The sequence below is a fragment of the Pteropus vampyrus genome, unplaced genomic scaffold, assembly GCF_000151845.1.
Source record: "Pteropus vampyrus isolate Shadow unplaced genomic scaffold, Pvam_2.0 Scaffold180, whole genome shotgun sequence".
In the NCBI taxonomy this organism is placed as follows: Eukaryota; Metazoa; Chordata; class Mammalia; order Chiroptera; family Pteropodidae; genus Pteropus; species Pteropus vampyrus.
The window spans coordinates 2,117,400-2,134,431 of record NW_011888961.1 but is presented as its reverse complement, the minus strand read 5'-3'; the positions used below and the strand labels follow the sequence as shown (position 1 = coordinate 2,134,431).

Here is a 17,032-nt window from a genome sequence, read left to right as displayed (position 1 = left end):
TTATTGAGGAATTAATTGTACAATCTATCATTTAGTCCTTCGGATGTTCAGTGGTGGTTCGAACAGTCATATAAATCTTCTGTTGTTGTTTAACTTCTCCCATTTTGCTCCCTTTTGTCTCTTTAGCCTCAATTCTGCTTCTCTTCCTTGCTCTCTGTATCTTGGAGTATCGCTTTCCAACGTGTGAGCCAAGGACGATCTGCATCAAAATCCCCCAGAGTTCTAGTCAAAAAGGTAGATTCCTAAAACTGATTATGGATCTGCTAAATTGGCATCCAGGTGATTCTTCTTTGCAGTGAAGTTTGCATTGAAATTATGGATTTATAGAGCACGTGTCATTCATTAATTTATTCATTCAACAACTTTATGAGCGTAAATTAGATGTTAAGTTCCTGGGATACAGCAGTGAGTGAAGCAGACATGGTCCCTGTTATCTTGAAATTTCTAAACAAGTTTGGGAAATGACAATAAACGAGGAGTTAAAAATATTATGTGGGTTACAAAGGAGATGTAAAGAGCTATAGGAAAATCTAAGAGGGAGACCTCATCTAACAGGGGCAGGTGGCAGGAGTTGGAGCCTGAAGGAAGAGTAGGACTTAGCTGGGTGAAGGGAGAGAGGGAGGGGAAGAAAGGCAGAAAGAATAGCAGGTATAAAACTTTGAGGCAGATAAGAGCATGGCCTCTTCTTTGGAAAGACAGGGAGCAAGTTCAACATGACTTGTGCCCTCAGGCAGAAGAGAGAGTGATGAGGAGCAGCTAGAGACTTAGCAAATAGCCAGATCACGCAGGTCCATGAAGCCAGGCTAAGGAGTTTGAAATTTATCCTAAGGGCAGCTGGAAGCCATTGAAGTGGAACAGCATGATTAGTTTTGTCTGTCAGATCATTTCAGCTCTAGAATGGAGCAAGAACAAGTAATAACAAATGTTGGAGAGGATGCGGAGGAAAAAGAACCCTCATTCACTGCTGATGAGACTGCAAATTGGTACAGCCACTATGGAAAACAGTATGGATGTTCCTCAAAAAACTAAGAATTGATCTACCATATGATCCAGCAATCCTTGTACTGGGTATGTACCCCCAAAGACGTGAAAACTCATATCCAAAAAGATATTTGCACACTGACTTTCATAGCAGCATGATTCACAGTGGCCAGGACATGGAAGCAACCGAAGTGTCCTACGATAGATGACTGGATAAAGAAGCTCTGGTACATATATACAATGGAATATTACTCAGCCATTAGAAGAGATGAAATATTGCCATTTGCAACAACACGGATGGACCTCGCGATAATCATGCCAAGTGAAATAAGCCAGACAGAAAAGGTGGAAAACCACATGATGTCACTTATATGTGGGATATAAACCTAAAAGCAACAAACAGAGACTCATGGACATGGACAACAGACTAGTGGTTACCAGAAGGTGGAGGGGAGGGGAGAGGTAGATGGGGTAAAAGGGGTCAAATATGCGGTGACAGAATGGAATAAGAGTGTACCTGGAGACACTAACTTGGACGCTTGTGCAATTGTCCAGGAGAGAGAATATGATGGTTTTGTCCAGGATGGTGGTGGTAGGATGGATTCGAATGGCATTTAGGAGGGATTTAGGTGGGATTAGTTATTTATTGCATATCGCGGGGAGAGAAAGGAAAGTGTTAAGGGTGTCTTTCATTTTTGTTTTGATAATGACATTGGAGCCATGTAATGCTGAGAGAGGACCAGGCTATGAGGGCAAAGTCCCAAGTTCAGTTCCAGTTGCACAGATTTTGAAGTCCCTGTGAAACATTCAGGTGGTACTTGAATTGTCATGTACTTTTCCATATTTCCCATGGGAGAGGTGGAACTCGGGTGAGCTTTGAGAGAATTGTGGTATTCAGATGGGCACAGTTAGAAGACCGCAAATATGTTTATCCATCAATGGGGCTTCTAACATGATATTGTTCCTTACATGATATTTGGTGATCAGCTGAGTTCACAATTCTTAGTTTTTTAATCCAGCTTCAAACGTGACTCTTTTTTCTCCAAGGAGATTATAATGGCTTTGGTGGTTTGTTTTAATTTTTTTTTGTTTAGGAAGTGGTTTGAGTCAATGGGGCTCTTTGTGTTAATTTGTTTGTTTCTTTGGCCAGGAGGGCAGGAGCCTTAGAAGAGGTGTGCTATGTTCTTTAAAGTTAATCTGTAAACACAACCTATAATTTTTTTTTTCTTTTCCAGTGCCAATGACCTTTTTCAATTTTTTATTTTATTTTTTTAGATAATATTTTTTAATTTTTCAATTACAGTTGGCATACAATATTATATTAGTTTCAAGTGTATAGCATAGTGACGAGACATCTATGTAACTCATGAATTGATCACCCCAATAAATCTAGTACCCCTCTGATACTGTACATAGTTATTACAATATTCTTGACTATATTCCTTATACTGTAAACCTATATTTTTCTTAATATAGATTATTAACCAGTTATGGATGAGCTCAGAAATATCATACCGAAAGACATGAGAGAATTTCCATGGCGAGAACAAATAAAATCAAGAACTATGTCATTTCGTACCAACATTATAGAGCTGCTGGTGAAAATTCATGTCCAGTGAAAAATTTTAGGAGACAATTTGCAAGGGTGAGTTGGTCTTTGATGAAAGTGCACCCTAGTAATGCAATAGTTCACATTTAATATTACTTCAGATATAGCCCAATTTCCAAGAAAGGACACAAAATAGAAAGCTGTGGATTCTCTTTCTGTCTCCCCCTTCTTCTGGGCTTTCCTCCCCTTTTTCTGTTCATCATCTGCTTCTCATTCATCTTCACAAAAGAGAGTAATGATAAAAGAAGCAATGGAGCTAAATTGCTCTGAGTCTTAAAATAATTGCCACCAAATCATTATTCTCTTAGTTTTAAAAATTACAAAAAAGGCTTTATAACTAAGCACGAATGGTAGTTGTAAAAATAGGCCATTGGGTGGTCCTACATTCCAGTTCGAGACACCTCTCCACACAACTGAGCGATGCTCAGCTCACTTCTGCTTGGTTATTCTTAGTGGCAGGGAACTCCCTCTCTATTTAAGGAATCAACCTTTTTTTTTTTTTTTTTGCTAAATCCAACTAGACAGAATATCTTTCCTATAATGAATTCAAATGAGCCCATTCACCGACACTGGTTCTGTGCTTCCCAGGGCCACAGAATAAATCTATTTTATACTCCATGTGATAGCCTTTCAAATTTGTTCAGACAATTGCCGTGTCTCCTCAAGACTTCTCTGCAAACTAAATATCTTCAATTCCCGGAAATACATTTCTTATAGGAACGGTCGCTACATTCTTTACCATCTTTATAAAATCGTGTCTCCTTTGGGACCTCTTGAATGTCAGTCACCCTCTTCTGAGTGACACCCACACTGACCAGGGCCACGTACAGAGCGGGACAGCTGCCTCTTAGTTGTTCTTGGGCTTATGTTTAATGACCAACACTTTAGTTTTAAACAGAGGACAAGGAGTGCAGACCGAGGGAAGTGTAGGGTGCGTGTTGTTTTTAGAACTCTGAGACATTCTAAGGGAGGTGGAATATTTACGTTTGGTTTATAACAGTGTTTTTTGCATTTGTGAGACTTGAAATGTGCTGAATCCCAGTGGGATTACTGGGTAATAAATAGGAGGGGTTTTAAATTCCACCGGAATAAAATGGGGAAATACTTCCCGTTTTCATTGTTTATGTAGCAGTTGTACCTTAATCTGTTTTTAGTAACAGCTGTCCTAACAGCTGTTCGTTTTAGATGATACTGGGTTTTGTTTTTTGTTTTAGTATATCTGGCAAATTCTTTTCATGAGGGGATGTTTATGAAAGCCTAGATTTTTTTTCCAATGCGAATAAGCTTCAATTTCTATGGCACCTTCAGTCTGTCATCCATACTGACTAAGCACCTTCCAAGGGTGCCACCCTCTGCTCCATGTTATGGAGGGTTTTACATGACACCGATGCCCCTTTGTCACCGCAAGAAACTCAATTCATGGACTACTGTCTAGGGCAGGGTTCCAGCTAATGGAGAACAAAGCAGGACTAATGGAAACAGGAAAGTTGACCCCATAACTAAGAGTATTAGACTCAAAACCAAGAGTAGCATAAGATTTCTCTTTTTTCTTTTTATCCTCACTACTAGGTTTTGAGCCCTAGCCCCGTAGGTAGTCATTAAAACAACAAGAGGATTGCAGATGTGCTGGTAAATCCTGTTCTTGGTTGGTACAGAGGTGAAGACTATATTATTTTGGAAAAAAGTATTTCTCTCATTACATATAGTATGTAATATAGATATGAGTAACGTTGGTAAAACAGGTATTTCTGTATGTAAAAAGAGAAAGAGATTCAATGCTGAAATAATATTTTCAAATCAATGACCTAAAAGCTTGACCTGAAATGGGAGAGGAGACCCTCAAGAAGAAACTCCTCTTCCAGTTTCTGTTCCCCATTTATATACGACCTAAAAGGGGGAACTTCTTTGCTTAAGAGCAAACTCTTGGGGTCACCATTCACCCAACTGTCACTGTTGTAAAAGTCTTCACACTTTCACTGTGTACCCTGTAAACCCACAGGTAACATTCCAATATTTGAGGAATATTCATGTCCTAAGAAGATATGCCATGCGTTAATGCTGCAGCATAAGGAATTCCAGTTGAAGTCAGTTCTAAGTGCATGTACCAGGGCACAACTCATTTTCACAGTTTGGTTGGTCAAAGCTTTATAGGAATCTTTTCCAAGACTTTCTCTTTAGCATGTTCGTTGCAAGTCCTCTTCCTTTGTTGTAACTCTCTGTTATTTTACTATTCATAATTTGTTTTAATAAGTAACATGTACACGTGATTTTAAAAATCAGTGTACTAAGTTATACTTCTGTTACCTGATTTGCCAGCTTTAAGGTGATGATGCCTTGTGATCTTCCATTTGAGAAATTAGGAAACCAACACATTCTATTTTCTATTCTCTCTTATCTTCTACTTCTCGGTACTTTTAGCAATATTATTATTTTTAAATGGACATTGTTCATAAAATTTAAATTCTGAAATTGTAATTCCTACAGTTGTCTCGGTTTTAGTATTAAATGGATTCTGTCCTCAAGGCCGACATTTTACTCTAGCCTTTCAAATCCTCTCGTGGGTGACTGGGGTTTGGTCTTCCAATATTTCTTCAGAAGGGCTCACAGAAAGTATTTTCCTGAGTTCTTAAAATTAAAAGTCTTTGCCTTTATGCTCGAATAACAATACTGTATGTAAAACTCTTGAGTCACGCTTGACATCTCTGAAGTCTTCATATTATTACCCACTGCCTTTCAGAGTTGACTTTTTTCTTCTTATGATTTGAGCAGTTTTCCTGTTTTTTTTTTTTTAGTCTATATTTCAATCTGTAGATTCAACTTTTTTATTCAGAAAAACGTCTTGAATTATCTTTGGATATAATTATGCCTTTTTCTCTTACTTGGTCTTCTCCAGAGAAACCTATTATGTAGAAGTTAGATCTTTTTGTTCTCATCACCTATAAGTTTTTATCTATTTGCCTTTCGCTCTTTTCATCCTCATTTCATTTTGCTTGGTTTCCTCAACTCTGCACTCTGAGACTGAGCTTCCATCCCTGTCTCTCTTTTCCTCTTCCAACGTTGCCTCGTTTCTAGGATAGCTTTATTTACATGCCTCTAACACTTTCCTCACACCCTGATCTGCCGGCCCAGCCAGTATCTTTAAAATTTGTTCATAATCAATTTCTGAAAACCTGGTTCCATCTTCCACTCGATTCTTCCAAACTCGAGCTTCCTCCCTTGTCACAACATGAGGGGCTCACTAAGCCCCTTTCTCTCATTCTTATCTCTATTGTATTTGTTCACATATCTTTGGTAGCTGACTGAGCTGACCATAATGAAGCTTCTCATAGTTTCTTTCTCTTCCCTGCCTCCTAGGTCATCTACTTTCTTTCTCAGTTTGGAAGATCCAGCTTCTAAAAAAAGTATCGCTGTCTATACGTATCTATCTCCCTTCACTAATTAATAGAGTCTGTGCTTTTCGACTGTTTCTACCTAGTTATGAAGTAACTCAGCAGAGAAAAGAGAACAAGCACCCTTGGGAATTCAAGTGTATAACCCTGAGATGGTTGACTTCATGCATGTGATTTTTTTGAAGCCAGTATTTTATCTTAAAAATAAGGCAATATTTTTATTCAACTCCATAATATCTGTGTTTGTTTTAAATGTTTGAAGTGTTTTAAATTACTTAGCTATTCAATTACTTAATTCCCCTGTCCCACCTCCAATCTTTGAGTAAAACTGAAGTCTCAAAGAGATAAGCTGTAATAATAATGAGGTTTCAAGTACTTTCTAGCATGCCACTGGAGATCCATAGGTGTATAAATAAATCATGTGTTAAAAAGGGGCCCTCATTTGCATCTTTGAATCTCTGGCCTCTGGCACAGTAGCAGGTGCATATTTGGGATTCAGTAATTGTTTGTGGAATTGACTGGAACTGAAGTTGCAAGATTTCTTGGCTACATTCAATAGGCTGCTGCCAATTATAACTTATTCATGGTATACTCTAACTAAAATGTAATTGTTCTTTGCACTGGAGGTGGGGTCTTAAAGAATCACCTGTAATGCAAGTTTATACTGTGACATCATGAGACACCTATTGAAACAGGTGTTTGGTAGTCACCCCTTCCAGCCTCAAGGAGACCAGACACTTATCTTGAGCCCCAACAAGGGAGCAGAGCAGACCTTTTGGGAGCCTGGTTGTGAACCCTGGGATCACTCCTGGCATTTGTGTGTCAGTGGGCTTGTGATTTGAGCTGTCAAGTCCTCATTTCCTCATCTGTAATGTGGGGATGATAATAGTATCTACCTCATCAGGTTGTTGAGAGGAATGAATGATGCCACCCATGAAAATGTTCAATATGAATCCTGAGAAAAAGCATGCACTCATTAATTGACAGTAAATGACAATTGTTCTTACTAATAAATGGTAGACTGAAGGGGTAGAGAGATCATAGGATGAGCTCAAATCATTTTGTTTCCAAATACTTTGAAAATGTGACCCAGACACTAGGGAGCAGCTCCAGGCAGTCATTTATTGCCTTGGTGTAAAACTCCATTATTCCCACAATGAATGTAATAAGTAAGTAAAAATCTTTTCCATTCCCACCCCCTCTCCTATACACATATGCACATACACTTTTATCCAGAAATACTAAAATAGTTCATGGAGGATAGTTTTGCCTACTTGTCTTGTACTGCAGTTACTCCTTATTTCTAAAACCTGAACTTGCCTGAGCAGCTTGGTGTGCATGGGTGCTGAACCACCTACTCACGGTAGAAAGATAAGCAGCCTTAGATTCCCACTGAGCTTTAGAATTTGACTTTAGGGCTTTCCCATAGCAGGTATGCGTAGTTGACAAACATAAGGAGCTCAGAAGTTTCTCTTACCCACAGATTCCCCCATATGTCCTGGGAGAGCCCAGCGCTATCTAGGGTTTCCAGAATTAGAACGAGCCACTGAGGATGTCATGTGTAAGGGTAGGCAGGCTGCTGACTAGATATTTTCTTAACATCTTCTCATCCTTTGGCATCTACTCCAGGAAACGCCAGCCAGAGCTCTCCAATTAGCTAACATATGGGTAGAATCTATAAGAAAATGATGTATAATCTGTACCAGTTAAGTGCTCTGGAGAATTGATTTCCTGGAGATAAAAGGATAACGAGGATGTAGGTTTGTCATGCTGTCCTCTGAAAACATTATCAGGCAACCTCGCACCACAGAGTCTGTGTTTTCTCATAGCACAGTTTTATCCTGTTAATGTGTTTTCAAGACCTGCATTTTTACCCAATTGATTTGGTCAAGAGTAAGAAACATTTAACAAGCAGGATAAGAAAGTTCTCTATTCCAGAGAAGTAGTTATGGTTTTGAAATTCTGGCAAAAGAAATGCAGATGAGACTCTAAGACCGAGGCAATGAAATAATCATCGTGACCTTACTTTCCAAAGCCATCCCCACAGAGTTGAGCTTTTCATGTTACCCTTGTCCATGGCCCAGGCTTCTAAGAGAAGCACATTTGAGACAGAGGACAGGGGGCCATGCTCAGGTCCTCCAGCCAGAGCTAATGGTCACACCAGATGAGGGCTAGCGCCATCCCTAATGCACTGGAGAAAAACAAGGGGCCAAGGAATTCATTCTGTGTCCGTGACCAGAAGTAGCATGAACAATGGCCACGGCAGTGCTTCCAGCAAGACCTTGGGAAGTTTACAGCGATGATGACTAAAAAGCTCTAGCTTCAAAACACCCTCAGGGTAGTTTTTACTTGTCTTGAAGAAATCTTATAGCTCTGGTTTTATGGGAATCTTGTGGACTTCTCTGGAGAGAATATTCGCTGCGAAGTAGTAGATGTCTGAAAAGACATTTTATGTCAGGGTCTAATTTAAATAGCTGCTTGGCAGTGTTTCTTCGTGATGCAAACGCTCAGTCCTGTGTAGACAGGATTAGGACTGATGAGTTATAAATACAGCATCAGAGACTTCGTCTTCTCCAGGATCAGGTCATGTAATACTCGTCTTCCTTTAGCTATAGGGGAGAATTCTCCAAATCGTTGCTCTGTAACGTGAATGAAGCTAATGGCTTACATTGTCTCTCCTTGAGGAACTAAGTGAGCTGCTAGATGCGTTAATCCAGATAGCTCAATCTGTGTCAACAATAGACGAGAAAAGTGTTCGATTCTTAACGTTCGAGGTGTTAGAGCAGATCTCAGCTCTCAGCAAGGGCATTTGTTTTGTTCTCTCTCTCGTCAGCATTTTCTTATCAAAAAGAATAGTCACGTACATGTACTTTGGTTTGTTGATGTAAGGAGAATTTAAAATAACTTGGATAGAAAATGAGAGGATTATACTGCAAAAGAAATCTAAGCAGAGGCGGTATAGACTGAAGGGACTTTCTAGGCTTTACAGCCCAAAAGTGAGTTGGAGTCCCAGCTCCTCCCCTTTGTAACCGTGTGAACTTTGTCCAGCTAATGAATGTCTTGTTTCCTCATTTGCAAAATAATAATAATAGTGATGATGATGATGATGATGATGATGATGATGATGATGATGATTTTAGCAGCACCTTCTTCCTAGGGTTGTGCCAATAATTAAATATGAAAGGAAATGTAAAGAATTTATAACAATGGCTAACTGTATACTAGGAGATGGTTTGTGGTTTAAGAAGGCCTCATATATAATACTACTTTCCCTACCCAAGTTCTGAGCAAATTAGAGGTAAACAAAAGAGTAAGAAAAAAAAAAGACTAAAATATCAGCCTGTTTACTGATAAAGCCAATGTTAAAATATAGCTTAGGGTTAGGGCAACAGTGGTCTGCACCCCAGAATGATACTACCTTTCTCAGCAGTTCTAGACACATGTGGACCACTACAGGCTTCCCCTCCCAACACTGGGGTGGGGGAGAAGAGAGAGAGAGAGAGAGAAAGAGAAAGTGAGCATGAGCAGCGAACCATTGATTGATTGATTGATTGACTGATTGATTGATTTGTACCGGGCATGCCCGATTTCCCTCTTGAAAGTGTAAGGAGTGGGGCAGAGTGTTGGGGGAAAACTTACTTCTGGAAAATCGAAGGAAGAAGTGCCTCCCTGCCAAAGTGATCGTTCCTTGTGAGCCATGGCAATTAAACTGTGGACATTCCATGCCGAGCCCACATCGTTATGTAGTTTGCCCGGGGCACAGGAGACCCTCAACAGATGCTTCTGAAGGAATGGAGGAAGAAGTACTCCGTATTTTACTGTTCATTTTTGTTAAAAAGCACCTCCTGGACCTGGTTCCATAGTGTAGCGATTATTAGCACATCTGCTTTACACACAGAAGGTCCTGGGTTCACACCCCAGTGGAGCCACGGTCCATGGTCTACGGCCGTACCCCCCTGAATAAGCCCAATGTCTGATCTCAGAAGCTAAGCAGGGTCGGGCCTGATTAGTACTTGGATGGGAGACCACCTAGGAAGATCAGGTGCTGTAGGCATAACTAATAATAAATAATAGAAAAAACATAAATAAATAAATAAATAAATAAATAAATAAATAGCTAGCACCTCCAGGGAGACTGTAAGTAACTGGCCAACCCTTCTAAGCTCGCTTGCCAATCCCGGCCTTTATTTTCACTCTCTGCTCAACTCCCAAACCAGGTGCCTGGAGCACTCACTGGGTCCTTAGCCCCGGCAACCTGTATTGATTTTCTGTCCCTGGTCTTTCTCTCCAGCCATCTTATCCCTCCATGCTCCGCAGTATTGTGGGCTGCACACCACTTTCCCAGATTTTATGACACGTTCTGCTCTGTGCCGCGGGCAGAGGGCAACACCAGTGTGTCTCAGGGAGATCAGTGCGGAAGTGGGGGCCGACCCATGGGCCTTTCTGGATCGCACGCCCTCCACTTCACCAAAGAGTGCTTCTACTCAAAAATGGCTGAATTCACTGCTTAATTCCATTCAGCAAACACTTAACAAAAGCTAGATAGAGGTCAAGGAGAATGAGGTGGGCCCCCTCCTCCCACGCCCCCTGCTGAGTCCCCCTAGGTGGGCTAAGTTCCTCTGGGGAAGGCCACGCTGAGGGGCAGCCCTCCCCTGGGGCTCTCTTTCCAGGTTGGGTAAATGCTCCAATCTCTTGCTCCTCAGGACTAGGGAAGGTTAAGAGTTCCCTTTGGATGTGGACTGCAGCCTCCACTATGGCGTGTCCTGAACCCCGCCCTTCCCTATGGAAACTCTGGTCCCTTTATCAAGCTCCTCCCAGGGCCCAGTTCAGGATGCCATCTCCTCTTACCTTGGACTTTGCCTGAACAGTATTAGGCAGATGGTCCAGGAGCATTTGTCTTTGTTTAAAATGAAGCTCCAGTCATCCCTGGATGGTGGCTGTGAGCCTGTGAGCTGCCCAGTCCACGGCACTGGGCACACAGGCTTTTATGCAGGAGGTGCCATGCACCTGCTCTGTCCTAAATGCCCTCTGGGCGGCCACTGTTGGAGTGGAGGGGTAAGGGTTTTATTCTAGGGCATCCGTTTTCAGAAAAGAGGTTAAAAAAACAGAGAGTAGGCTGGGGTTCGAGGGTAGCAGAGCCAAGAGGGTGATGTGTGAAAATGCTCCTGGGAAAACAGTACTGTCAGAAAATCTGATGACAGTAAATCATCAAATGAATATTATTTTTCATGGAGTGGGTGAATAAGGAGGAAAGGGACAGAGGGGTCTAAGAGATAAAATGTGCCAGAAAGGGAATGATGGGAGATTTTTTCTTTCTTTCTTTTTTTTTTTTTTTTTACAAAGAACTAGAGCTTTTCTGACTCTATTATTTTAAAGGTATGTATCCATGTTGCGATTCTGCTGGGAGCTAGTCTCTGTGCCAGGCACAGAGGATGTGAAGATGAGCAATAAACATGATCTAGTCTCCATTCTCAAGGGGCTGGAAATTCAGTTGTTTCCAGCCTTGTCTCTGCTCCCATATAGAGGACCCCGTAGAATGATCCCTTCTCCCCGGTGATCCAAATCTGCCCCGTCTCTTGAGTGTGCCCCCACTGAGAATCGCCTGTTCTACTGCACATACACACTGACCTGGAACACTAGGTAGGTGTGATAGATGCTACACCACACAGGGACACATGGCCCCATGGGCGCTGAAGAGGAAGCAGGAGATAACGTTCGAGCCGGCCCTGGAATAAGGAGTGTGACGCAGGTGGTAAAGTGGGAGGAGGAAGGGCATCCAGAGGGAGGAGGTGGCACGAACAAAGGCAGAGAAGTGGAGGTCACCTGGAGCATCCCGGAAGAACAAGTGTCCTCATGCCCATGCAGGGAAGGCTACTGGATTTAGCAAATAAAAATAACAAATTTCCCCCCAACTTGGGGCAGACTTATATTTTAAAAAAATTATTCATCGTTTATCTAAAGCGCGAATTTTACTGGGCTTCTTGTATTTTCGCCTGGCACTCCTACCTGACTCGAAGTGCCTCTAGGCACACCCGGCCACTCTAAGGAGCATTTCTGGCCTCGGCTTCTGGTCAGTTGCATAGGAGGAAGCTCAATGCAGAGGCCTTACGGAGTCTTGGTTGGTCGATCTTGGAAAATTTTCTTGATTGCTTGCTATTTCTATTTTAAAATGATTATTAGGTAACAAGGAAAGCCTTACTAAAGCGGATGTTTCGCTTGGGGATGAACCTGCACTACTTGTACAGAGCTCTGGGGGCTCTCAGCAAAAAGAAATGCTGAGGATGCTACCCCACCCTGCCAGGGAGAATGCTGGCAACCAAAAGCAGGCTTTTGACTCTCTTGCCCTCTAGTGGCCAAATGTGTGCACAAGGATTTGTGTTTCTGGTTAGTCTCATTCTCTTGGGGTCCTCTGCGGTTCTAACTCTTCAGGAAGTGATGTCGTGAAGAAAGATGCAGGAAGGTGCAGGTGCTGGCAGGCCCTAAGCCCCAAAGGCAGTCTGAGAGGGGCTTGGAGCCAGGAAAGAGGTGTAGAACGCTATGCTGCTGCCCTGTCTCCTCCTGCTTCTTCACGATGCTTCCGGGCAAGGCTTCAGACTCTGGGGATTGAATCTGCCCAAGGTTGCCTTTCCTTTCATCTATTTATCCAACAAATATTTCCAGAATGTCTACTATGGGCCAGATACTGTGCTGGGCACTGGGCATCACATCTGACACATTTTATTATGATTTGGAATTAAACCAAAATGTTTGCACTGAGTTCTAGAGATTGCACCTGAGGCAAATTGAATACACAACTAGGCACCGGAATTTTAAAATTGTAAAACGGTCTACCTGATTAATACATGTTTAGTTGAACTTTAGTTTTTCTGCCACATCTTTTCTTTATAACTCATACATACAGCATCTTTCTGACAAAGAGTCATTAGACTTCTTGACAAGCATTTGTAATTTGGCACACAGTAATCAATCAAATTTCACATAACATAAAATTAATGCTATGCGATGTGCCTAGAGCTATTCCTAACTTTATGAAAAAAGAGTCTTGCAAAATGTTCATTTTTTTTTTCTTTTGCCTAGAACATGCAATGCAGAGTTAACTAGCATTGAAAGAATGTACCAACGAAATTCTATTAGAGCGATGAAGTTGTTTTGGAACTAGTGGGGTCTATTTGTGGTTGTACTGACCAAACTAAATCAGTATAAAACCTAAGTGAGATGTCGGTGTGTCACCTGAGCTCATTCAGCTGTTTGGGGTCATATTCCCAACTTCTGCTACCTCAAGTTCAATTAACTCCTACACCATCTCAGTTTTACTTCCTAATTATTTTTTTAACTCCACATGGTTTTTTTAAAAAATAGCTTAGATTCTGACATCTCTGTTCCTCCTGAACTATTGTAATGGACGCTTTAGGGTTGTCCCTTTTCCTGCTTCTGTCAAATCTGTTCTCCACGCAGATTTATCTAAAACGGAAATCCGATCATGTCCTGGCTCTTTTTGCCCTGCACATGGCTCCGCGGTGCTTACAGGGTAAAGGTCAAGCTTTTGTGCATTGAATGCATGGGACCACCACCTGTCCAGCCATATTTGCCATCACTCCATCACCCTCCCCACTGCATCTAGGATGCTAGGATCTCTGAGGGTGTTCCGAATTGGTTTGTGGACCTGCTAAATGAAGGTCTAGACATCTAAATCTATTTCTGTGCTATGTTGCTTGTGTGTTTTCTCCTTTGTAAAACCCAGTAGTCCTGAGGTGACCGAATCCCATTCTAAACAAGTTATGAATCTATTGACTGTGTTTTTAGAGCCACATTATCAGGGAGTTTATCAGATTCCAGAGGCTTTCTGTCCTTTCCATTTCCACTCTGCGGCTGTGTGGAATTCCCTGGCTAATTCTCTTTGTGTGTCCAGAGCTGTGTTCACTGGATTTTGACATCAACATAGAGTAGAAATGCTTTGGTTTCAAAAGCCTGTTCTTTTCTTCCTTTTTGGAGGGGGGTGAGGGGGGAAGGTTACTGATGGGGTGAGAGTTGGGATCCCCAGTCTTTCTAACTGGGAAAGCACGATCTTCCCCAGCAGACGCTTCCTACATTGACTAAATTTCTATGTATTCTAATCTTTCCAGCCAGTCTTGCAAACCTAATACCATTGGGCATGCCTCATCCAAATCTATTTTCATATTTTTATTGTGTTTCGATTACCGAGGTCATCGCATTTATTTTCATTCAGAGCACTGCAAACACTGAAGAACAGTGCCCAAATAAATTCCCTGTGAAGTAGAGGGAATAGCTACCACGTCACTACGTAGGAGTGAACTAACAAATATTAAGAGATCTTGCTGATCAGTCCAGCAATTTACCTTTCGTATTAGACCCAGAAGCTTTACTCATATGTCTGGATTGCTCAGGGATCATGACCCACGTGAGAATGATAAAGGTTGGTTTATCATGTTCTGACCAAGATTGATAGAACTGTCAATCGCATTCTATGTATTCACTTCCCACACTTACATGGCACTTCCAATGTGCCAGGTACTATCTTTTTATCCTCACAGCAACCCTGTGAGGTAGGTACTATTATTATTTCCAGTTTACAGGTAGAAAAAAATACCTTGCCCAAGTTCGCACAGCAGGCAAGCGAATGGTGGAGCAAAGACTCAGGCTGGGATTCAGAGCTAGTGTTCTCTCCACACTGACACGCCTGCAGAAATATTAGCAGTGTGAGGTGGCTATGACCAGGTGGTCCCCTTACCTTAAAGCTCTGTGTGGACTCCGCTCAGCCTCTGTGTAAAGACGAGGCCTCACAAAACAAATCTGGAGCCTCATATGTGTAGCTGGCACTCACGCTGAAGGAAGAACATAGGGAGTAAAGCACAGCTCCCCTCAACTCCCTTCCCTTAGGACAGCCAGAGCGGGTGGGAAGAGGCCCCGGCATGCATCATCTGACCTCACGAACACGAACATGGGGTGCCTGGCAAAGCAGTTACAAGAGAACTGGATTCCCACGTTATCACTGAGAGGGTTCGGCCTAAAGCCTCCGTTTTACAGAGAAGCAACCCCAGGGCTCAGAGAGGTTAAATAACCACTCGTCCAGGATCACACAGCTCAAGAGTGAGTGTGGGGTTGCTTCTGAGTAAACTGAGGACTTGAATAAAACAGTACTTTGTGAATTACCAGTTTCCTGCCACTGTTTTCACTGGGTCACATTTGTGGTTTATTTTTGCTTCTTATTGGATACATAGATGCTGGTGTGATCATCTACACAATTTCTGTAGACTAGTGCCTCAAACTTGTGTGTAATGGATGAGCTTTAATTTATGAGAACATTTAAACCAGGTGGGCAGGTTGCAGGCCACTTGCTCTTGTGAGAGAATGTGGAGGAGGTGGGGAGAAGTAACGGGGGACGCAGTCTGAGCCTCACTGTAGGTTTATCATGGCTTCTAACTAATTGCCTGGCTGCTCTTCCCTCCCCCACCCCCTACCCTCCACTCCCCACATTCAATTCAGCCTCCACTGCGCCAACAAAATCACTTTCTAAAGCACAGATCTGGCCTATTCATTCCTTGTTGCCTACCGGATACAATTTAAATTCCTCATTTGAAATGCTAGAATCCTAGACATTGGCCTTTATTTATTTTATCAACTTTCTGCCAATCTCTGCTCCCACCACTAATTTTTTTAAACGTCTTTACTTTCTGTTATAATTTGCCACCATTCCCACCCCTCACAGTAAACTCGCTACTTGAATGTTCTGATTTTCACAGGTTGTGACTGGTTTAGATGACAAGGGAGAGGCCTACCCATGGGTTGGGTTCTGATTTATACGAGGAAGCAGGAAGAATAGGAAATGGCTTTTCCAGGCCTTTTGAGCAGTTGGACATGGTTCTTTGACATTTAGGGTACAGCAGTATCTACGTCAAGATGACAGCCACTCTGAAAAACCAACAGGGATCTGTCCTTGTCCCTCATCCAGCTGTCCCCATGCCTGCTCGCTTCTTTCTCTACCTTCTGCGTGCTCTCTCTCATTTGCTCACATGCTCTCTCCTGTTCACTCATGCTCTCTCTCTCTCTCTCTTTCTCTTTCTGCCTCATTTGCTAATGTCTCTCTTTGTGGCTCTCAGCTTTTGCCCACCATACTGCCTGTATTTGTGCTGACTAACTGAATTCAGTTTTCCCAGGACTTTACCGGTTTTAGCAGTGACATTTGTGCATCCTGGGAACACTCGAAGTCCTGAGCATTCCGGGAATATTGGTCACCCCCACCTGCATCCCTTTCCCATACATCTCATATGTGAATTCAGTAAGAAAGAAGTGGGGAGATCTGACTAGGTCTCTTATCCCCTCTCCAGCCCAGAGCACTTGAGCTCTGCCATCTTCAAGCTGATCCCTACTGACCAGGACAAGGTACAACCTGGGGGTGGCACAGAGATGCTTCTCCAGCGCCTTTCTCAGAAGGGGCTTGTGAGCAGGCAAGCTTGGAAACATTATCAATTTCTCTCTGGTTCGCTGTGTCACTTTCTATACCAGTTTGTCACTTCCCGAGGTCCTGGGGTTCTTATGCACATCGGGTGGGTATATACGTGTGGGAACGGGTAGAAACTTGTTATCATGTTACCCTTTGCCCTTCTATGAATTCAGTCATGTTACACCGATTAGACCCTTTAATGTGGTACACCCTGGCCCACCTCATAGTAAATTTTATTCCCCTCAACCTCGTCCAGTCAAGAAATTGTCAAGTTTGCAAAAGGGGATACTTAAAGCCAAGTGGCATAATCTGGGAAATGATTCATTTTAAGCTGTAGTCACACGTGGGGGCAAACACAAAATTCTCTGCTGCCGGCCGACAGATGGAGAAGCCAAGCCCCAGACCAGCTGGTCAGCGCAGGGGGTCTTCTTCTACGCCCCCGATTTCGGCACCTCGCCCACCTCCTTGGCTCCAGAAACCGGGTCCTTCATTAGACAAACTGTTTTTCCCCTCTGCAAAGCACAGAAGTTCTCCCCTCTCTTTAAATTCTGGGGTCTGAGAGAAGAAAATGAACTCACTGCAAAAATACTT

General features: G+C 42.4%; 1 pseudogene; it reads left to right on the top strand.

Moving 5' to 3' along the window:
• The first annotated feature begins 9,917 nt into the window (after window positions 1-9,917).
• Window positions 9,918-10,033, top strand: LOC111746251 (annotated as a pseudogene).
• Window positions 10,034-17,032: the final 6,999 nt, after the last annotated feature.